Source organism: Monodelphis domestica, chromosome 4, assembly GCF_027887165.1.
Source record: "Monodelphis domestica isolate mMonDom1 chromosome 4, mMonDom1.pri, whole genome shotgun sequence".
Classification (NCBI taxonomy): domain Eukaryota; kingdom Metazoa; phylum Chordata; class Mammalia; order Didelphimorphia; family Didelphidae; genus Monodelphis; species Monodelphis domestica.
Genome location: NC_077230.1, coordinates 445831046 through 445856207, shown reverse-complemented (window position 1 = coordinate 445856207; position 25162 = coordinate 445831046). Strand labels below are relative to the sequence as shown.

The 25162-nt window shown below is 38.1% G+C and overlaps 1 pseudogene; it reads right to left on the bottom strand.

Moving 5' to 3' along the window:
- LOC107649196 (zinc finger protein 260-like) overlaps positions 1-25162 on the bottom strand; it is a 52022-nt pseudogene that overhangs the window by 11911 nt on the left and 14949 nt on the right.

Here is a 25162-nt window from a genome sequence, read left to right as displayed (position 1 = left end):
TTTGCACACAAAATTCAGATCTAATTAGTAGGTGAACTAGATGACCTTTGTGATTAACTTCAGGAATGCAAATCTGTTAACACTCTTTTAAGTATTCACCTGAAGCTACCTAAAATAGAAGAGAGACAGGAGCAAAAAAGGAAAGTCCCAGCTCCCCATCTGTAAAAATGGAGATTTGAACCCCAGATTTCAATCCGCAGAAGTCCTTGACAGTTCCCAGAATTCACCTGAATTCCTCACCTGGACCAAGAACACAATTTGTATATAAACTGACTGTCCGCCTACTTTGGTCTCTCTCTCTGCTTCCTCTTCTAAGCAGACGTGTCTCTCTACCAGGCAGGCAAAATGTAGTGAGTAGTTTGCACGTGTTTTCTTATTTTGTATTGTCTTTATATATTATTTCTAATAATCTTTAATAAACCTGTAAAAATATAATACTTTTAGTAGAGAAACTAATTTAACTGTTACAGTTATGGTGACCAAAACGGGAAAAAACTCTCAATTTTTCAGAAAAAAAAAAGATTGCCTAGATAATGATTTCTAAGCCACATTTCTCCAAGGCTTTTAAGCAAGCCTCTTAACTCATCTCGCTCCTGCCTGCCTGCTTCCTGGCTCCCAGCTCTGGCTCCTACTCCTGGCTATTGTGCTCAACTGGTCCCAGCCCCGCCCGCCTGGCTGCTGCCTTCAATCTGGACCCAGATGAACCACCCAGCCCAGCAATTCTGGGCTCCGAGCAGATCATTCATTGCCCCAGGTTGACTCACCTCCACCAGCTGGTAAAAATGGGGGTATTTTTTTCTTTAGGCTACAATTAGCCTCCACGTGGACTGGGGGCAGGATATCATGGGGGGGGGGGGGGAGAAAGAGGGAAAGAAGGAAGAGACTTTCCCAAATAGGATGTTACAAGCATGACTGCTTTAAAAGGATATCTTTTGACTGCATTGATACTTTTATTTATATCACCTGAGAGTCAGGGGAAAAATTCAACTCCCTGCAAGTCTTTGGCAAAAATTGAAATTCCAAAAATCCACCCTCACTATGGGGAGGCAGCTCAGCGACTCAGTGAATTGAGAGCTAGGCCTAGAGATGGGAGGTCCCAGGTTAAAATCTGGCCTTAGACACTTCCTGGCAGTGTGGCCCTGGGTAGGTCATTTAACCCCCACTGCCTACCCCTTACCAATCTTCTGCATTCTGACAATAGGCATCTAAATGGATAATTTAAAAAACAAAAACCCAAGGAACTTTAAAGAGACTGGAGGTTATATATATATACATTTTTTTTTTTTAAACCCTTACCTTCCGTCTTGGAGTCAATACTGTGTATTGGCTCCAAGGCAGAAGAGTGGTAAGGGGTAGGCAATGGGGGTCAAATGACTTACCCAGGGTCACACAGCTGGGTGGAGGTTATATTTTTAAGGCATTTCAGACTCCAATGTTTTATTAAAATCTCTGTATTCTATTGCATTTTGCTGATTGTTTTGTTTAAGATTTAACTATGATTTTAAGTTCATATATTACTGTATTCAATACTATTCTGTTACACTGAATCATTTTAATGTACTGTGTTTTAACTACTGTTATATTCTGTTGCGTTCCCCCTATAACTATACTGAACAAACATTGTTGAGTAAGCCCATATATAAAAACAGCTTTTCTATTTTTGACTTTGTAAATTGTCACATAGAGGATAGATGGACTCCATCAGAACTGGTTACAATTATTTAACAACCTTTGGAAAATTTAATGAGCTAAACATCTCAAATTGATTTTAAGGGTTCTTTAAACAAGATTTTTAGAAAATATTTTTAACAATCTCTGGTCATTTTGCCTGCCCCTAACAGGAGGTAAGGCCCATTTTAGTAGCTGAAGTGAAATATAATTATAATCCCCAGCTCCCACATTTATAAAAATGTGAACAGAAGCTGGAAAGTTAATCCCAGGGCATATAGTACCCCTGGATGGCTCCCCCCAAAAAAGGAGCATTTCTCATTTACAACTCTTCAGCTCATTTTACTTCCACCAGAATGATATCTAGAATTCTTGATGATGTTCAAAACCCAAAATAAATTTTACTTTGTTTAAAAATATGTTTACCAACGTTGAAAGATTTGTTATGTCTATAAAAACTTGTGACAAGTATATATTTTCTTTAAATATCATACAGCAGACTCATATAAAAAATGATAGTGTGTTTGTTATTGTAATTAATTGGGCTATTGAGAATTTTGGGGATATTGTTACCTACATATTTGTACTACTGTTCTTTATTTAAAAAACCGTTACCTTGTGTTCTTTATTTAAAAAACCGTTACCTTGTAAAATTCATTTCCTTGTACTCACAGTGGATCATGGCCAGTTATGAAAAGGAAATGGATATAATTTTTGGTGAGAAAGCCTTGTATTCTATATTTTCTTAGCTGACACAGTGTGTCAATATTTATAAGCTATATTTGTATTTTTAAAACTCTTTTATTATATTTTTCTTACATGTGCAAAATACTTTTTCAGTTTTTTATTTTTTCTCTCTGTTTTGTATTTGAATCACATGTCACCAGCATTGAGAAAATTTTCTTTAACTTTTTTGATTTAGCAGTAAGTTTAAAATACATTTGCCCTAATGTCAATGCATAACCAAAAAGCTTGAGACTGTAAAAAATGATGCCAGTAATTATTTTTTTAAAAATTATGGAACTTTGCTTAATGATTCTATCTGATTCCAGGACAAGATATACAAAAGAGCCATTTCATAGGGCCAAAGAAGCACAAAGCTAAACCTGAATTGTGCCAAATGAGTACACAGGTCAACAAATAAACCAATCCAAGAAGGATTGATGCACTTCTAAGCCAATACAAAAGACTTGAACATAGTGTGAAGATTCAAGGTTGTGATGCTTAACATATGTTAAGACATAGGCCTTCCTTGTATCCACACTCTTTGTGAAAATACTTACAGACAAGTATCCCAAACTTGGCTCCTAACCTGGCTCCTATAATCTAGTCCCTTTTCTGTCTTTCATAGTGTGGCAAACTTTCTGTAGTCCTGGCTACTGAATGGGTAAATGCTTACTTGCTTATATCATTTAAAAAGGACCTATTATAGATTTATTTTTCCTTTACTTAGAATTTTTATACATAAGGTTTTGATAGTCTACATTTCATCCAGAAATTATTTTTATTGGGATTTTTCCTGATGTCTTTTTAATTTCTCTTGCCAATTGATTCATAAACCTCATAACTCAGCCATGCATCCCTAAACGATCCCTGTTTTTTTTTAATCACCCTCTTTACAGGGGGAATTTAAAAATATTTTAAATTGCAAAGTTTAAATTCCTTTTGAGAAGAATTTTAGGTTAAGAAACATGCTGCCTCTCTGAATCCAGAAACTGAACTGTTTGCAGAAGACACCATGAAGATGCCTCCAGACCACAAGCTGCACGAGAAGATCAAGAATGAAATTTGGGTGTGGTTGATTGAACATTTATTTGTATGTATACTTTCATGCCAAAGAGGACTGCCCCCTAACTGGTTTTTTGTCAATGCGTCTAGCAATTATTGGTTTTGTTCTTTTTTTCTCTTTCCTCAAATTATTGTAATCTTTAAGTTGATTATGCTTTCATGATCATTTTGGGGAAACTTTTCCCAATAGGATCAAACAGGGGTATGTAAAAATGGAGATTTGAACCCCAGACTTCAATCCCCAGAAGTCCTTGGCAGTTCCCAGAATTCCCTATAATATCACCTGAATTCCTAATGTGGGCCAAGAACACAATTTGTATTTAAACTGACTCTCTGCCTATGTCGGTCTCTCGCTCTGCTTCCACTTCTAAGCAGATGTGTCTCTCTACCAGGCAGGCAAAATGTAGTGAGTAGGTTGCATGTGTCTTCTTATTTTGTATTTTCTTTATTTCTTAAGTCTGATAATCTTTAATAAACCTCAAAAAATATAATACTTTTAATAGAGAAACTAATTTAACTGTTATACATCACAGAATTCAAAGACTTTTTTTTTTTAATGATACAAGGCAGGAGGAGAACCCTGTGCAGATATCAGCACTTTTGCTTTTTTAAATTATTGACAAAGGCTAAAATGATGTACCTTTGGCATGGAATGAAGATATTCCCTTCATGGAAGATTCATAGACAATGGAGAAAATGGTCCTTACCCACGAAGAGTAGATTTTGCACATTCTCCAGCATGATCTCCCTGTACAGCTCTTTCTGAGAATAGTCCAATAGGCACCACTCCTCCTTGGTGAAGTCCACAGCCACATCCTTGAATGTTATTGACCCCTAAACCAGAAAAAGTCACAAGATTTAGAACTGAGCCTGCAGATTTCATCCAACTGGGGCTCATCAGCTAACTTGAAGAAATTGAAGCACACAAGGAATTCACCCCAAACGCTTTACACCTTAAAGTGTCAGAGCTAGCTCTGGAGACCAGTCATTCAGAGCCCAATGGAATACTGACAAAGGCATTTTGTGTCTGAAATGAGAATTGTGTTGGAAGAGTAAAGACTGTAGAATTGTCTTACTCTGAAATGCTCTCCCCTATGGAATGAGGAAGAGGATATGTGCTCTCTGAGGGAGGTGGGAGTTCTGTGGAGAAGAAAGGTCATCTAAAACACCTCCTCATCACAACTGTCAGAATTCATCTAGTAAGAACATTTTGCAAGTTCGTGAGAAGGAAGAAATTACTGGGCATTCTGGGGAGGAAAATTGCCAAAGATCAATAAGGAGAAAATGACGACAAAAGAATTCTCTACTTAATTTCCTAAAAGGCGGAAAGACTTTTATATAACTGAAAGCATAAAGAAGACTCCAGAGTTATAAGGGATCAGACTCTGATTCTAGATATGTGTAGAAGAGCAATCTTTTGTTATTATAATGAGTTTGGCAAAACACTGGGTATGAAGTGTCAAAATATCCTGTTTTTGCTTTATGATGTATGTCAATTCTTAGTAGTGTCAACATGGAATCTAGGAATCCCAAACTTGTGGTCTAGTGGGATCTGATGAATCCCAAGTTTCAGGACAAGCTTATAGGTTGGAGACCCCAAAGCTTGTCCTTGTTCCCTTTTCCCATGGGAATCTACCCTGAAGTGAATCCCAGGCTAGCAGTTTCAAACTGAGTGGGGTACCCTCAGAGGAATGACAATTCTAGTTGGGTGAGACTAAGCATATGCTAAGGATCCTCTTTGTTTCAGGTAGTTTCTCCTATTGTATCAGACCCATTCCCAAGAAGATCCATAGCTGGGCAGGAACCATCCTTTAGTATCTATGGTAAGTAGCCCTTTCTCTTACACCCTAGCCTCTAGCTATGATTCCTTTCCCAAGCTTGATTGTATCATGTCAATGTAGTTTGAACACTCTCATTTCCTTTGTAGTTATAATGATGTCAATCATTTTTCCTTGCCCCTGGATTCCCTAAATTCTTTTGTTCCCTGGAGTAATCTAGCCCAGTGGCACTCCCAGGGCTCAGTAACCAGTCAATCCTCAGACTCTGTGCAGTCTTGTGTGGCATGCAGCTCTGTTGCCGAGGCCTACTAGTGCTGAACCCCATTTGCCCTTGATTAAAGAATGATTTTGACTTAATTTAATAGTTCTGTGTTTTTTCCCCGTCAAAAGTGGAAAAAATTCAGTCATTTTATATTTAGTTACAGAAGAGTAAATGTGATAAGGAAAGGAGGGGGTGTTTCATCTTTTAAAAAGATAACATTTGATTAACTGGGGTTGGGGACTGAGATTGTTCATAAGAAAGGCATTGACTGCAATTTTTTCATTTGAAGAATTAATCAACTGGTCATTTAATGTGGTCAGTTGAACCTCTCCACAATATAAAAGAAAGAAAAAAGGTAATTCCTCTAGCACTGGAGTATTCATTCTCTCTCTCTCTCTCTCTCTCTCTCTCTCTCTCTCTCCACCCCCCCTTCTCTGTTTCTCTCTGTTCCCCCTTCTTTCTCTCTCCCTCCCCCTTCTCCTGTCTGTCTCTCTGTTTCCCCTTCTCTCTCTCACTCCCCCTTCTCCTGTCTCTGTGTCTCTCTGTTCCCCCTTCTCTCTCTCTCCCTCCCCTGTCTCTGTCTCTGTTCCCCCTTCACTCCCTCCCCTCTCCCATCTCTGTTTATCTGTTCCCCCTTCTCTCTTAACCTACCCTCACCATCTCTTTATCTCTCTGTTCCCCCTTCTCTCTCTCTCCCCCTTCCCATGTTTGTCTCTCTGTTCCCCCTTCTCTCTCTCCCTCCCCCTGTCTCTTGTTCATTTCTGTTCCCCCCTTCCTCCCTCCCTCCCTCCCTCCCTCTCTCTCTCTCTCTCTCACACACACACACACACACACACATAGTGGTGACTTGATACATGAGCCTCTTCAGTTACTCTCATACACACACACATATAGTGGTGCCTTGATACATGAGCCTCTTCAGTTACAAGCAATTTTGAGATACCAGCAGTCACAATCAGGATGTTTTGCTTTAACTCATGAGTGGCTATTTGAATCACAAGCTTCCCCCTGTGGGAGGAGTCCTAGGTGGATGAGGTAATCAGTACAAGTGAGATGTAGGAAAGGATGAGGGTTTGGGAAAAAATTAAACAGTTTATTAAAAAGATAAACCCAGAAAAAGTTGCAGCAGGTCCTGCATTGGAGCTGTGTACGGACACTTGTTTCGCACATTATCAAAATGTTCTGAAAGGGAGGAAGAAACAAATGTAAGGGTTAAATAAAGGAGTTTGACAAAGTGAAAAGTGCAGTTTAACAGAAACTTTAATTTAAGAAGTACATATAGAAAGATAGAAAATAGTGTACGATTTAAATTAATGTGAAATAGTTCAAGTATTAATTTTATAAAGTTTATTATCTGACAAAATAGAACTATGTGACTTTTTTCTACCTGCTCAAAATTCCTGCTCTACCAAAGCTGCCACCAAGAAGAAAAGAGGGCTAGACAAGGAACTCCACTCAATTTATATCCCGTCTACATCAGCACATAACAACAGGAAGTGAATAGGGAGCTGGGAATAGTAGTTTTGCTGGGGATTAAAATTTTTAGGGTAAAAGATTCAAATTACACAATCCTCCTGAGATCCTTTGGAAAACTATCCTCCCCAATGGATCTCAGAAACATAACCAACTTATAAATTACAATAATTTGGGTATAAAAGGGAAAAAGAATGAAATCAATGATTGCTAGGCACACTGACAAAAAGCCAATTGGGGGCAGTCCCCTTTGGTCTTAGAATATACATACAAAATAAATGTGTTACAACCCCCCAGTTCAATTTCATTACAACCCAAAGTTCATTCTGGATCTTGTGTGCAGAAATCTACAACTGAAGAAACAAAATACATCACTGATAGTCTTACAGAACCAAATCAATCCACACAGGTGCTAACTGAAACAACCAAAGAACATTTAGGGACAACTCAAGAGAAGAAAAAGACTAGTTTGAATGCAGAAGCAGCAATATTTTACCCATTGCCATTTAAAGAAGAAGACTCAAAACATTTCAATTGTAAGCTTGGGAAAGGGGTTGACATGAATACACAATCACAAAACCAAGAAATGTTAACCCTAATACCAAAGTGTACAACAAAAACAACTGAAAGAATGGGTAGGATAGAGCAAGAAACGCCTTTCAATGACACTCAGTCTTCAAAAAGCTTGATATTCTCCAACATTCTAAATGCAGATCCGAAGTCTCCCTTCACGCTGCAAAATGAACAGGCAGTTGACCATGGTCCTGAACCATGATTTCTTATCATAAAAATGCATGGAGAAGATGCAGTTGACAGGAAGCAAACAGAAAGTACCTTAAGCCAAGAAGTTTCAATTAGTCCAACCACACAGACTATAGCTAATGTAGGGGCAGTGCACATTAACAACACAACTGGTACAACAACTGACACACCTGAACCATATGTATGGATTAAAGTCGGAAAGAAGGAATATGAAGTTCTCATTGATACTGGTGCTTCCAAGTCTGTATTAAAGTCATTCCCAAGAGATACTACCATTTAGGGGATGGTTTCAGTGGCAGGAGCTACTGGGGAAATAGAACAGGTATCAGAGCTCAAAAGCACCATGGTAAAACTAGGTCCTCTGTCCATTGACCATACATTTCTCTTAATTCCTAGATATCTGGACAACCTTTTGGGATGGGATTTTTTATGTAAAATAGGAGCGACTTTGCAGTGTGAACAATCTGGGAACAGATATTTACATCTACTCAAGCAGTCTCTCAAACACTATTCTTTATTATTTTTGGAACAACTAGATGAAACAACTGAACAGCAGCAAGAATTAACATCGATGTATGAAATTTCCAATGATATACCACAAGGAGTATTTGCTAAACACCAGAATGATGTGGGTAGAATTAAATCAACAACATCAGTAAAAATAGAAGCCAGAGATGGCATACCTCCTAAGATACCTCAATATAAGCTCAGTAAAGAAGCAATTCTAGGCATCAGTCCTATAATCAATAGTTTATTGGAGCAGGGCATATTAAGCCCAACAGTGTCATAATTTAACAGCCCCATCTTAGCTATCAAGAAGAACAAACAAAATTCTGATGGGTCATTTTCATGGAGATTTGTGGAAGATCTTAGAGCAGTCAACAACGTTAAGAAGACACACACCATAACACCGCCACCAAATGACATTATCACTGAAATATGACCCAATGCGAGGGACCTGAGCAATGCCTATTTTATGATCCCATTGCATTCTGACTCCCAAAACATTTTTGTATTCTCATGGGGATAAAATCAGCTCTGCTGGACTCGTTTAGTTCTCAGGGCTGTTGTGAAAGTGTGTTGATTTTTTTTGTCAGTTGCTTAGGAGAGAACTAGAGATTATTAAATTCAAGCATAGCAAACTGGTACACTATATTGATGATCTACTCCTTGCATCACTCGATTCAAAAACATGCTTGGAAGATTCTAAAAGGCTGCTAATAGACATAAGGTCTCTAGGAAGAAGTTACAGTGGGTTCTCCTGAGAGTCAAACACTTAGGATTTATCCTGGAAAAGGGAACCAGGAAAACCTCTAGTAAAAAGATAGCTGATACTCAAAAGCTAGGAATCCCAAGAAAAAAGAAACAACTAAGAGCATTCCTTGGGACCTTTCTCTCAGCAATATGTCATAGGGCATTCCAACATATCTAAATGCTTAACAGACGACAAAGAATGAGGTAGAAGAACCATTGCAATTAACAAAAGAACATCTCCACGCTTTGTCAAAGTTGAAACAGGCAATTCTAACAGCCCTAGCATTAGGGATACCTAATTATGACAAAGAATTCCATCTATATGTTTTGTAATATCAGCTTGGAAGAAGATTGCATACAAAGATCTCATATCCCGCCTAATAGCATCAGTAGACTTGCCAAGTGAAATAGCTGTGATACATTGCAAGGCGCAAACTTCTGGCAAGGACGACATATCCCAGGGAAATAACAGGGCTGACATAACAGCGAGATATGCAGCCAGATTTGATCCTTTCTGTGTTCTGAATCTTTCTCTGATGGAAAAGCATGATATTACTAAAATGTACCACAGAAATGAAATTCAGTCATGGCAAAAACACCTAGGAGCCAAATTAGTGAAAGGAATATGGCTAGCAGAAGGAGGAAAACCCATACTGCCCAGAAAGCTTTATCAATATCTGTGTAATGTGATTCACTCTAAAGGTCATCATGGAGTTCAATCTATGTTAGAGGAAATAAGAAGATTTTGGACAGCCCCAGGGATATCTACAAACACTATTAGAATTTGTCAGGCATGTGATATATGCAGGAAATTCATCAAGGTCATTTCAAGAACAAAGTATTGGGAGAAAGATCTTTATCTTATACACCTTTCCAATGTTTATAGATTGACTACATTAATATGCCTAGTGGCAAGGGATATCTCTGATTCAAAAGTGGAAGGCTCTTTTGCCTCCTGGCTCTCTGAAAGAAGTACAGGGAGTAAATTTAAGGATTCCTCAGGCACTTCCAAGGACATAGAACCATCTGGGGTGCACATTATTGTGGCTTATAATTTGCATAGTAAATCCCTCACCAGCAAGTTTGTGGGGGCTCCAGGCATTAAAAGAAAAGAATGTTCAACAGTTAGGGGTCCCACGCATACCATGTGAGGAGAAAGTTTTGGGACCTTTAAAGGTTTTCCTGATACACCTACTACATTTAGAGAACCAATAGAGTCACATTTTGCATCTGGTTTGCTTACCAAAACTGACCTAGATGCCCCAGTGTCCAAAAGACAAGCATAGTATGAATTTCCTACCTTCAAAGTGATAAGAGGTTCCTTACTATGCAGAGGGGCATGTATAGGTATTACTAGCATTAAAATATCAGGATCTGGAAAATCAAAGGTTTCACTCCTTGATTCCAAGGCCTTCACCTCTTCCCCCTTCACACCTTCATGAAGGTGTGCTTGGGCAGTTTTCTGGGATCCCCCACACGGCAAGGGATTCTCACCCAGAGTATAGCGCGGACAAGCTCCATTATATATAGATGTTGGGTATTATAATTTTCCTCATTTGGAGCACTGTCATTATTTTGATTGGCATTACAATTCCTATAGTTGTTATTTCTAAAGTTGTTATTATTTCTTTTTTCCCATAGCAAGTTCCTACAGACCATAATTACATGGCCTCTCTTCCCACAGTACAGGCATGTTAGTGATTTATCTGTGGATTCCTGCAAAGGGGCTATGGTCTCCCCCTGATTTTTCGATTATCCCTTTAACATTTCAATTTCTTTCTTTAAGATTTCCACGGACATACTGTATTCCTCAGATCTTTTTACATGACCCTTATAAACATAGGCTGCTATTCTCCTCAATTCTTCGAGGTCAATAGAATCCCAATTAGTACAGCTCATTTTAAAGCAGTCTTTTACCACTGAACAACAGTTCTCAATGAATTGCCTACGTATTTGTCTAATGTCCCTTTCTCTGGACAAATCAAGGTCCATATATGTATTTCCTATGTCAATAAGTCTATCCATAAACTGGGAGCGGGTCTCATCAATTTCTTGTCGGATTCTTTCAAATTCTGACCATTTTTCAGGTCTATCAGAGCAAGTTCTCATTCATGGCTGTCAATAATGCTTCTCTGGCCTGGTTTAGTTTTGTGTGATCCAGTTCAACATTGGGGTTCCAGTGTGGATTTTCAGTTGGCCAATAATTTGCTCCTCTACCTCGCTTATGATTAGCCAGAAAGATGATGTTATTTTTCTCTCTTTTTGTCGGAAATTTTTCTAATAAATTTTCAACATCCATCCAAGGGGAGTAAAAAGTTCTGAATATGTTCTCCAATATTTTTATAATTAATATTGGTTCTTCCTCAAATAATGGAAGATCTTCCTTAAATTTATTTGAATCTTCAGAGTTAAAAGGTGTATGGTGTCTTATAGATACCAAGTTCCCATTTTTATTGAAAGTTGGAATTTCCCTTAAAGGAAATAAACTATCTGAATTTTCTCCTGCTTATATTTCTAGGCTTCTTGCTCCGTTCTCAATGGGGTAGGTATGAGGAAAGGGAAGTGTTGGGCATGCTGAGAGGGAGGGTTTGTTGTTGCCCCATAGTGCCAGAAGGAGGAGAGGTAGGAACGGTATGGGATATAAACTAGGCAGGGTGGGAAGGAGGGGCAACGGAAGAAGGGTCAGTGGTTGGGGGAAAGGATGCAGAGGGGTTAGGGTAGGAGGCATGGGCACGGTGTGAACTTAGATGTGAACTTAGGGTGGAGTGGGTAGGGTAGGAAGCATGGGCAGGTTGTGAACTTGGAGTGGAGGGGGTGGGGTGGTCAGTATGGGTTGGGTAGTAGTAAGTTGGGTGGGGAGGAGCTCATCTGTGAACTAGGAGCCATATTGTCCAGAGAAGGGTGGCACAGAGATTCTGATAATGAGGAAGTATGGAGAGATAAGTCACTCCTATTCTGGGATGTTAATGAGTCCCTTTTAGTGCTTTTCATAAAAGCTATGAGCTCTCCCATACTTTCCTCTAAAAACTTAAGCAGAGTATTTAGTTCTGCATTTTGTTGAGTATTAGAAGGAGCAATCGATTGGTTTGACTGGGAAATGGTTTTTTCAAGGGGAGACTGACCTGAATCTCTTATCTGATTCTCTAACTAATGTATGGTATTTTCTAGGTTTCTCTTAAAGAAAATTAGATACAATGTTACAGCTCCAACAAGTAAAATAGCAACCAAGAGCAGTGTGAAGTATAGCCATTGCCATACATAGTCTGGGATTATGAAATAGACAAAGAACAGTATTTGTACCTTAAAAGGAATAATGTTTTTACTGAAAAGCCTGAAATGCCAGTTGTTAAATAAATTGTAAACTAGTTGTAGCCATATTTTCCTAAAGTCAAACATTAAGTTGCCTGAAATTTTGCCTTTTGTCAATAATAGATGGCTCTACTGCCAAGGGATTTATTTTGTTGTAAATTTTCCTAGTGATTTCACAAAACATGTGGGGAGCAGGTCAAGGCCAAAACTCTCTCCAGGTTTCCCTCACTCTTAATTAAGAGTAACCTAGGCAGTTGTTCTCTGAGGGAAAGGGGGTGTGTAGCTAAACAGCTTCCCCAGTCTTGCTGCTTTTTGGTTTAAAAAAAAAGCTGTATTCAATTTAAATTAAGAGGAAAAGAAATTAATATGTTTTTTACTCACCTGCTCTAACAGCTGTGTTTTGAAGCCGAATTAGCTGTTTAAAAAACTGACTGACAGTAGACGGAGTCAAGATGGCGACCTAGAAGCAGTAGAAGTTCAGACCTCTGAATACCCTTCCTTAACAATCACAAACTGAATGCTCCTAGGGGACTGATAAACCTAACAACAGGGCAGAGCCAAGGAACCCTCCTGCTGGACTCAATCCAAAAGGTACGCCCCCCAAAAGCCAGAATCTGAGAACACACGGGATTAAGGGGAAGGCAGAAGGAAGGTCCCAGGACCCTCCCCCACCTAGAACACTAAGCCTCCAGTGGCAGCAGGAACCTCTGGATGGGCAAAGGTGCTGGTCTGGGGGGAGTACCTCATGGGCAGAGCTGTGCCAGGCTCAGAATATTGAAAACAGGCAATGGGGAAGGAGCAGGAGAGGGAGCATAGAGTAGACAGCCTGATCACAGCAGCTGAGACCCTCCATATTGCTCCAATCTTCCAGGAGTATTTGGCCTCAGGGTACATCCACCCCAACCCAGCTGAACTTAATCACGTCAAAAGACTTTAGAGGTCAGGGAAGCCCAAACTCCAACACCCCTTCCTCACAGACTGCTGGACTTTAATCCAATCAAAAGCCTCCAGAGGACAGGGAAGCTCAAACTCCAACACCCCTCCCCCACAGATTGCAGGGAGACATCTTCTGTCAAAGTTCCAAGAGGGAAGACAGACAGAAAGCCCAAGACCAAAAAATTAGAGGAGCAAGAGCACAAATACAGGAAGCAAAGAAGGGGTAAACATGAGAAAACAACAGAAAAAGAATAAAGAAATTACAAAAGACAGCTTCTGTATAGGCAATGAGCAAAGAGCAAACAGAACAGAGGGGGAGGGGTCAGCATACATTAAATCAGAAATCCCAGCGAATTAGATACAGGCTTTGGAAGAACTCAAAATGCAATTCAAAACACAATTAAGAGAGGCTGAAGACAATTGGGAAAAGAACTTAAAAACTAAGATAAGTCATCAGGAAACAGAAAATAGGGTCTTGAAAGCCAAAATCAACCAGCTTGAAAATGAGGCAAAGGAGATGAGAGATGAGGCAAAAAGGATGAAAGATGACCTCCAACAAAAATCAGAGCAGAAGGAGAAGGATGACCAAAAAGCCAAGGATGAAATCCAGTCTTTAAGAACCAAAATACAACAACTAGAATTAAGTGACCTCACAAGGCAGCAAGACACTACAAAACAAAACCAAAAGAATGAAAAAATTGAGGAAAATATGAAACATCTCATTCACAAAACAGACAATTTAGAAAATCATTCGAGGAGAGACAATTTAAGAATCATTGGTCTACCAGAAGACCATGACAAAAGAAAAAGCCTGGACATAATACTACAGGAAATTATTCAAGAAAACTGCTCTGATATTCTAGAACAAGAGGGAAAAGTGGAGATTGAAAGAATCCACAGATCACCTTCTGTACTTAATACCCAACTGACAACGCAGGAATGTTATAGCCAAATGCAAGAACTATCAGACCAAAGAAAAAATATTAAAGCTGCCAAAAAGAAGTCATTCAGATACCATGGAACCACAGTGAGGATAACACAGTATCTGGCTGCATCTACACTGAAGGACCAAAAGGCATGGAATATGATATTCCGGAAAGCAGGGGAACTAGGTCTACAACCAAGAATCAACTACCCAGCAAAACTGACAATATTCTTACAGGGGAAAGTATGGTAATTTAGCAAAATAGAAGAATTCCAAGCATTTGTAAACACCAGACCTGAACAGAAAATTTGATGTCCAAGTACAGAACTCAAGAGAAAGGTAATTAAAAAAGAGGGAAAAAGATACTCTTTTTTAAGAGACTCAATAAGTTAAAATGATATGTATCCCTATAAGAAAAGAGATCATTTGTAACTCTTAAAAACTGTTGTCATTGGGGGCAGCTGGGTAGCTCAGTGTGTTGAGAGCTAGGCCTAGAGACGGGAGGTCCTAGGTTCAAATCTGACCTCAGACACTTCCCAGTTGTGTGACCCTGGGCAAGTCACTTGACCCCCATTGCCTAGCCCTTACCACTCTTCTGCCTTGGAGCCAATACACAGTATTGACTCCAAGATGGAAGGTAAGGGTTTAAAAAAAAAAAACTGTTGTCATTACCTGGGCAGCCAGAAGAATTACACTTAGAGAGAACAGTGACAAACTGCATAGGATGAAATAACAAGACATAAATAGGTATACATAGATACATGTATGCATAAATACATACACATGTATATGTATATGTTGTTACAGTTAAAAGAGTGGTTGCCTTAAACTGTGACCGCGAAAATATGGTTTCAAGATAGTGTCTTAAGGTAAATAAAAAATAAAGTGGTCGCCATGGGAAAATTCCCAAATATTAAATACCCAAGTCAGCTGGGTTTTATGGAGATTTTGATTAATATGAATAAAGGAATTAAAGAAAGAGAGAGAGTAAGAGGAAATAATAAGAAAAGAGCTAGGCCAGACTAGGCTTAAGCCTTAAGAGAGAGATCAGTCAGTCTTTAATCCACTCACCATAAGATTTGTCCCAAGCAAGATTCTAGTGTTCAGAGAGACCCACCAGTTCAGCTCCTCAGCTCAACTAAGTTCAGCCACTGAGCCCTCCAATTCAGCTTTGGCAAGCTCACCTCCCTCAGAGGCCTTTCTAACCTGCTTTTAAAGAGAATTTTCTCCTATGTCACCTCCCCTAAGTTTTCACCTCTACCAATCACAGTGGACGTTTTCCAAAGGATTGACCATTCTTAATTCACACTTTCTTTAATTCTGAACTTCTCTGGGTAGACTAAAACTTCACACCTCTTTTGTTAAGCTGGTCCCTTGCAAGTCTGCATGTTGCCTGACCTTTTAGTGATTAATTTGACCTTCATAGGTACTTAGCACCTTTTTGTATTAGATCTAAAAATAGACTTAACTTAAGGGCTTTTGCCTCACTATAAGTATGAGTTAAGTACTTTTCATTGTTCAGTAAGAAGTTTATAACTTTATCTTCTACTAAAGTATGCTTAAGAATGGGTGGAATAATGTTAGAGTTCTCACATTCCTGATCAAGTACCTTCATTGTTTAAAATGGGAATTGGTCTTAACCAAATGTTCTAAGGTAGAGTCTGAGAATTTTTAACATTCACAAGTCTGAGAAATTTTAAGATTCACAATATAAACATATATATATATATATATATATATATATATATATAAGTAGAGCTAAAAAAGACGTTAATACTAAAAGGAATGGGAAATGAAACAAAAGAGGGTAAATTCATATGTCACAAAGAAGCTCATGGCGGGAGGGAGGAGAATATCAATACACTGGAAGGGTAAAGAGGTTGGAGACAGAAAATACAGAACTCTTAGGTGCTTTGAAATTGACCCAAAGAGGGAAGAACAATCCAATCTATTAAAGCAGAGAATAGATTTGCTCCCTATAGGGGAGTAAAAGGGTAACAAATGGACTGGTAAGGAGGGAAGCAGTATAAGGGAGGGAGGGGGAGTAGTTTTAAAAAGACTGCAAAGAAAATAAGGGGGGGACAAGAAGGGAGAAGGTGAAAAGGGAAGCAAAATAAGGATGGGAACTAGAAGGACTGATTAAAAACAAACACTGGTGTAGAAGGAAATAGTGAAAGAAGAAAAGGCAGGACTAGGAGTAGAAATCAAAATGCTGAGAAATACACAGCTGGTAATCATAACTCTGAATGTGAATGGAATGAACTCACCCATTAAATGCAAGAGAAAAACAAAGTGGATTAGAATCCAAAACCCTACCATATGCTGTCTACAAGAAACACACATGAGGAAGGTAGATACACATAGAGTGAAAGTAAGAAGTTGGAGCCAAATCTATTGGGCATCAACTGATAAAAAAGAAGGCAGGAGTTGCAATCATGCTATCTGACAAAGCCAAAGTAAAAATAAATCTAGTTAAGAGATAGGGAAGATAATTACATCCTGATAAAAGGCAGTATAGACAATGAGGAAATATCAGTACTCAACATGTATGCACCAAATGGCATAGCATCCAAATTTCTAAAGGAGAAACTAGTGGAGCTCAAGGATTAAATAGATGAAAAACTATACTAGTGGGAGACCTGAACCTTCCTCTATCCAAACTAGATAAATCAAACCAAAAAAATAAATAACAAAGAGGTAAGAGAAGTGAATGAAATCTTAGAAAAATTAGAATTAGTAGATATGTGGAGAAAAGTAAATAGAGACAAAAAGGAAAATACCTTCTTTTCAGCAGCATATGATACATCCACAAAAACTGACCATGTATTAGGGTATAAAAACATTGCAAACAAGTGTAAAAGAGCAGAAATAATGAATGCAACCTTCTCAGATCACAATGCAATGAAAATAATAATTAGTAATGCTACATGGAGAGGTAAATAATTAATAATTAATTAGAAATTAAACAATACAATTCTACAAAACCTGTTAAAGAAGAAATTATAGAAACAATAATTTCACTGAAGAAAATGACAATAATGAGACATTCTTTCAAAACCTATGGGATGCAGCCAAAGCAGTATGCAGAGGAAAATTTATATCCTTGAGTTCATATATTAACAAATTAGAGAGAGCAGGGGTCAATGAATTGAACATGCAAATTAAAAAAACTAGAAAGTGAACAAATTAAAAATCCTTAGATGAAGACTAAATTAGAGGTCCTAAAAATCAAAGGAGAAATTAATAAAATTGAAAGTAAAAAAACTATAGATTTAATGAATAACACTAGAAGCTGGTACTTTGAAAAAACAAATAAAATAGACAAAGTACTGGTCAGTCTAATTTAAAAAAAGGAAAGCAGTAAACTAAATTGACAGTATCCAAGATGAAAAGGGAAACTTCATCTCTAATGAAGAGGAAATCAAGGCAATCATTAAAAACTATTATGCCCAATTATATGGCAACAAATATGGCAATCTAGGTGATATGGATACTTACAAAAATATAAATTGCTTATACTAACAGAGGAAGAAATAGATTACCTAAACAACTCTGTATCAGAAAAAGAAATTGAACAAGCCATCAAAGAACTCCCTAAGAAAAAATCCCCAGGTCCATATGGATTCACAAATGAATTCTATCAAACATTCAAAGAACAACTAATCCCAATATTATACAAACTATTTGACAGAATAAGCAAAGACATTCCAAATTCCTTTCATGTCACAAATATGGTACTGATCCCAAAACCAGGCAGGTCAAAAACAGAGAAAGAAAAGTATAGACCAATCTCACTAATGAACATAGATGCAAAAATCTTAAATAGGATACTAGCAAAAAGACTCCAGCAAGTCATCACAAGGGTTATTCACTATGACCAGATAGGATTCATACCAGGAATGCAAGGATGGTTCAATATTAGGAAAACCATCCACATTATTGACCATATTAACAAGCAAAGTGACAAAAATCACATGATTATCTCAATAGATGGAGAAAATGCCTTTGATAAAATACAACACCCATTCCTCATGAAAACACTAGAAAGTATAGGAATACAAGGTCCTTTCCTAAAAATAACAAACAATATATATCTAAAACCATCAGCAAACATCATTTGCAATGGGGATAAACTAGAAGCTTTCCCAATAGGATCAGGATTGAAACAAGGATGTACATTATCACCTCTATTATTTACATTGTACTAGAAACACAAGCAGTAGCAATTAGAGAAGAAAAAGAAATTGAAGGTATTAAAATTGGCAAGGAGGAGACCAAGCTATCACTCTTTGCGGATGATATGATGGTCTACTTAAAGAATCCTAGAGAATCAACCAAAAAACTAGTCGAAATAATCAACAACTTTATCAAAGTTGCAGGATACAAAATAAATCCGCATGTGTCATCAGCAGTTGTATATATCTCCAACCCATTTCAGCAGCAAGAATTAGAAAGAGAAATTCCATTTAGAATCACCCTAGACAATATAAAATACTTGGGAATCTATTTGCTGAGACAAACATAGGAACTATATGAACACAACTACAAAACACTCTCCACACAATTAAAACTAGATCTAAACAATTGGAGAAACATTGATTGTTCAAGGGTAGGCTGAGCTAAAATAATAAAAATGACAATCCTACCCAAATTAATTTATTTATTTAGTGCCATACCAATTGAACTACCAAAAAACCTTTTTTACTGAATTAGAAAAAACCATAACAAAGTTCATTTGGAAGAACAAAAGATCAAGGATATCCAGGGAAATCATGAAAAAAAATGCAAAGGAAGGACTTGCAGTCCCAGATCTCAAACTATACTATAAAGCAGTGGTCATTAAACAATTTGGACCTGGCTAAGAGACAGAAAGGAAGATCAGTGGAATAGACTAGGGGTAAATGACCTTAGCAATACAGTCTATGATAACCCCAAAGATCCTTTGATGAAAAACTGCTAGGAAAATTGGAAAACATTATGGGAGAAATTAGGTTTGGATCAACATCTCACACCCTACACCAAGATAAACTCAGAATGGGTGAATGACCTGAAAATAAAGAAGGAAACTATAAGCAAATTAGGCGAACACAAAATGGTATACGTGTCAGACCTTTGGGAAAGGAAAGACTTTAAACCAAGCAAGAGGTAGAAAAAAATCACAAAATATAATATCAATAATTTTGATTACATCAAATTAAAAAGGTTTTGTACAAACAAAATGAATGCACCCAAAATTAGAAGGAAAGCAACAAATTGGGAAACAATCTTCATTACAAAAACCTCTGACAAAGGTCTAATTACCCAAATTTATAAAGAGCTAAACCAATTGTACAAAAAATCGAGCCATTCTCCAATTGATGAATGGGCACGGGACATGAACAGGCAGTTTTCAGCCAAAGAAATCAAAACTATTAATAAGCACATGAAAAAGTGCTCTAAATCTCTGATAATTAGAGAGATGCAAATCAAAACAACTCTGAGGTATCACCTCACACCTAGCAGATTGGCTAACATGACAGCAAAGAAAAGTAATGAATGCTGGAGGAGGTGTGGCAAAGTCGGGACATTAATTTATTGCTGGTGGAGTTGTGAATTGATCAAACCATTCTTGAGGGCAATTTGGAATATGCCGAAAAGATGCTAAAAGACTGTCTGCCCTTTGACCTAGCCATAGCACTGCTGGGTTTGTACCCCAAAGAGATAATAAGGAAAAAGACATGTACAAAAATATTCATAGCTGTGCTCTTTGAGGTGGCAAAAAATTGGAAAATGAGGGGATGCCCTTCACTTGGGGAATGGCTGAACAAATTGTGGTACATGTTGGTGATGGAAAACTATTGTGCTCAAAGGAATAATAAAGTGGAGGGATTCCATGGGGACTGGAACAACCTCCAGGAATTGATGCAGAGTGAGAGATGCAAAACCAGGAAAACATTATACACAGAGACTGATACACTATGGTACAACCAAATGTAATGGACTTCTCCACTAGTGGCAATGCAGTGACCCTGAACAACTTGGAGGAATCTACAAGAAAAACCATTATCCACATTCAGAGGAAACACTGTGGGAGTAAAAACATGGAAGAAAAACAACTGCTTGAATACATGGGTCGAAGGGATATGGTTGAGGATGTAGAGACTCTAAATGAACATCCTACTGCAAACAACATCATTGAAATAGGTTCTGATCAAGGACACAAGTAATACCCAATGAAATTGCACATTGGCTGAGAGAAGGGTAGGTGGAGGTGAGGGAGGGAAATAAAGTGAGTATTGTAACAAAAATAAATAAATAAATAAAAATAAAAAACTGACTGACTTAAGCAAGTAATAAAGAGAGAAAAGAAAGAAATTTCACAGAAATTTGAGGGTTCTCGTCATAACTGGTGTGGTCAGCTAAACTGTAAGGATAATTTTTAGGGTTGTGACTTAAAATCTAAATTAATTTGGTCACCAAGGAAATCCCATGATAAAATACCCAAGTCAGCTGGAAGTTTATGGTGATTTTAATTAATATAGAGGAAAGAAATTAAGAAAGAGAGAGGAAAAGAGTTAATTTTAAACTGCTCCGGCTCAGGCTGATCCAGGCAGGAGTTCAAGGCCTTAGCCAAGGGGGCCTCCCCTGAGAGCCAAGGGAAAAGGGAGTCAGTCTTATCACTCACCAAGTGACCATCTCAAGGAAGCTGTCTGAGGGAGCTCCTCTAGGCTCAAGTTCCAGGATTGAACTGGCGTCCAGTCCAGCTCACAGGAAGTGACCAGCCAGAACCACCCCTCTGGGGAAAGAGCCAGAAGGTTCCTCTGGAGAGAGCCAATGAGCCAAATATATAGCACTTTTACTCTTGTGTCTCCTCCTCTAAATGCCCATTCTTTAGTTCTCATCTTCTTGATTAGATTAGATCTTTAGAGTTACTTAACACTTCATTGTTTCTAAGTTACTTAACCTTTTTGTGATTAATTTAACCTTTATAGTTTCTTAAGACCTTTTGGTATTAAGATCTAAAAATAGACAACTTAAAGTTCTAACTTCACTATAAGGTAAAAGCTAAGTATCTTCATTGTTCAATCAGGAGATTACAACTTTATCTTCCCCATGAGGTAAGATTTAAGTAGGGTGGAATAATTTAAAATTCACAACCCCCCTGATTTTGTTAGACTAAATATCTTCATTGTTAAAATCAGAAAATAGGTAAATCTAATATTCACATAAGCCCTCAACCCCTGAAGAGATTTTAGGGTGAAATAGAAATAGGGACTTCCTACTGAAGGAGATCAGAACAACCTCCCCTGGGGTCAGGAGTAAACTCTTGCCCAAGTCAGCATAACTATTCCAGCAGCTAAGCAGACACTCCCTGTATTGTGAACCCCACAGCTAGCAGCAACTGCCAAATCATGATATCCTATTGTTCAATATTTCATGCTGGCCCCCTATACTATAAAAGGTGTTCCCCCAGCCAAGCCAGGGCACCCCCCTTTCTTTGGGGCAGCCCTAGAGCAAGCTAGAAATAAATGGTGATCCTTTGCTTACTTGCATTGTCTCCGTGTCTCAATTCTTGGGGGATTTTCTCGGACCCTACACTACTTTTCCCTCTTTCCTAAACCTACCAGTCCTGAATCTCCAGACAATAAATAGATCTTACAAATTACAGAAGAACTAAACATCTCATTCTTCAAATGTACTAAGGGGATCAAGATAATATTCATCCAGGAAAGGAAACAGAAGCCAGAGACTGAAGGGGATTTCCTCTTTACCTTTCAGCTCTAGACAGTGATATCCAAGTTCACCTTCTCTTGGGCAGCTCTGCCTGGGAGATAAAGTAGTGCTCCTATTTATTTGTTCCCTCCATCTCTCTTAGACCTGTCAAGCTTTGGTTCCTGATCCCTCGCTAGTATACACATCTTATCCACTACATTTTTATAAATGTGGAGGGGGGGAATATAATAGGCACTTCACATCAGAAAGTCCTTTAAAGAAAAAAAAAAGAAAGTCCTTTAAAATAGAATTAAATTTTTTTAGATCATTACATTTTCCTGAACTTTTACAAAGGTATTTTCTTCAGTCCAGTCATATGGGGAGGCACAAATAAAGACTATGTAATAGAACATACAACTAATAGCCCAAACACAGTAACTTAAAGTTACACAGTGTAACAGACCTGAACAAACAAAATAAAATCTTAAAATAAGCAATCAGCAAATACAATATATGTGACAGGACACAGACACTGAATTCAAAAGTTCTTTTTTCAAATTCTGATACAGAGATTTCCATAAAACAATGGAGACTGAAAAGACTTAAAATCTACCTTCAGACTCTTTAAGGTTTCTTCCCCTCCCCAGGATCATTGTCCACTTAGGTTCCTTTTGTCACAGCTCTGGTATGCTGAACATATTGTGGAGGAATCCCATATTGGACGTATTGTAGAGACAGGGAAGGCCAGAATGGCAAGGGGGTGTATGGAGATAAATATGTCCTCGAAAGGACCAGTGCACCCAGGAGTGGTAGGAAGAAAACTGGGAAATGTTTGAGATAGAGTGAGCCATGCTTGCAATTCTACTTCTTGTTTGGAAGAGTAACTTTCCTTCACCTTCCCCATAGGGATAAAACACCAGGGAGCAGCTTGCTCCTCCTGCCATGTGGTAAGGGAGTTAAGCGGGACTGCCTAAGTGAAACACACCCAGGCTTCCAAATCGAGCAGCAAGAAAGCACTCAGCTATTTGCAATGTAAGGGAAAGAGGGATTTTATACTTTCCCAGCTTATTTGGAGAGCAGCTCCAAAAACCTCCAGCTTGTTGATAGCAATCAGGAGCAGCAACTGCAATTAGAAGCATTAGTACTAGCAGGAGCAGGTTGCTAAGCCCACTCAAGGAGTTAGCTGCAGGAGCCAGGATCACCAGCAACAGGTGGCAACTCCAAAGAGAGTTTGGGGGTGGGGAAAAAAGCCGTGGCAGGAGAAACATGTTTTCTTTTCAAACTGATCCACTCAAAGAGAATTAAGGGTTCTGAACTCCACTTCTGGTCACCATAAATATAGGATTTTAAATTAATCTGCAATATTTAAAGTATTATTTTATAAAGTTTATTATCTGACAAAATGGAAACCATGTGACTAAGTTTTTCCTGCCAGCTCAAAATTCCTTCTCCACCAAAGCCCCCGACAGGAAGGAAAAGAGGGCTAGACACGGAACTGCAACCAATTTATATCCAGTCAATGTTAGCACGTAATGACAGGAAGTAAATAAAGTACTGGGAATAGCACTTTTGTTGGGGATCGTAATTTTCACGGGTAACATTTAAATTACACAAGAGAAAAGATATTATTAATTTTATACCCTATAAATAAACCTAAAATTCCATATATTATCTAAAATTTCCAAAAACTACCTCTGTCTTATGAGGATTGTTTCTTTTGCCTGGCATACCAGGCCTATCTAACCTACTCTATCTATAAATTATTAACTAACTACCTAAATCCCTAAAATAATAGTCATCGGCCACTCACCCACTCCCTTCAATTTTCTATAGCAGCCCAACTGTCAATAGCAACTGCCAGTAGCCCCTTGCCTCAGAGACAGACCTCTTGCTCTCTCAAGATTCAAAAGACAAAAGACACCCAAAACACATCTTTTACCTCTTTCTTATTTATTTTTTTATTTGATGTATCTAAATATTTTGATAGTGGTAGGTTCAGGACTCCCACTAGTAGAGTTTTCCTATTTATTTCCTTCTTCAATTCTACTAGTTTCTCCTTTAGAAATTTGGATGCTATACCATTTGGTGCATACATGTTGATTAGTGATATTTTCTCATTGTCTATACTCCCCTTTATCAGAATGTATTTACCTTCCCTATCCCTTTTAATCAGATCTATTTTTACTTTGGCTTTGTCAGATATCATGATTGCAACTCCTGCCTTCTGTCAGTTGAGGCCCAATAGGTCTTACTCCAACATTTAATTCTGACCTTGTGAGTATCTACCCACCTCAGGTATGTTTCTTATAGACAACACATGGTAGGATTTTGGATTCTAATCCACTCTCCTATTCTTTACATTTTATGGGTGAGTTCATCCCATTCACGTTCAAAGTTATGATTGTCACTTGTGAATTCCCTAGCATTTTGATATCCTATCCTAGTTCTGTCCTTTCTTCTTTTGCTATATCCTTTTAAACCAATGATTTACTTTTAGTCAATCCCCCTAATACCATCCCTTAATATGCTTCCCTTTCTGGTCCCTCCCTTTTTATTCTCTTCCTGTTCTGGGGGGGGGGGTCTGTTAAGTTCCCTCCCCCCTCTCCTTCCCTCCCTTTTTTTACTCCCTCTCTCTTACCCCCCTTAGTTTTCCCTTCTCACTTACCCTGTAGGATAAGATAGAATTCAAGATCCCAATGGATCTAGATGGTCTTCCCTCTCAGACTTGCTTTCACTGAGAGTAAGGTTTAAATATTTCCTATTAGCACTCTCTTCCTCTCCTTCTTATAAGAGTATTCTTTCCCTTCCCTTCCCATGTATATCTTTGTGTGATAAAGATTATCCTATTTATTTTATTTCTTCAAGTATCTCTTGGTGCCATCTTTGATTCCCCCCTCTCTTTTTCTTTTTTTGAATATTATCTTATAGCCCTTAATGCCCCAATCTCTTCCTATGAATGATTCTTCTAATTACAATAATAATAAATAAAATTTTTGAGAGTTACAAATAACATTTTCTGCATATGTTAACATATATGTACACATATAATTTAATATAATTGTAGTCCTTAGAGAAGAGAGTTTGAATAAGAAAAACCATTTTTCCCCTTTTCCCTCTCTTTCTCATTTACCTTTTCATGTTTCTCTTGATCTTTGTGTTTGGATATCAAACTTTCCACTTAGTTCTTGTCTTTTCTTTACAAATACTTGGAAATCTTCTAATTTGTTAAATGCCCATACTTTCCCCTGCAAGTATATAGTCAGTTTTGACGGATAGGTGATCCTTGGTTGAATACCCAATTCTCTTACCTTTCTG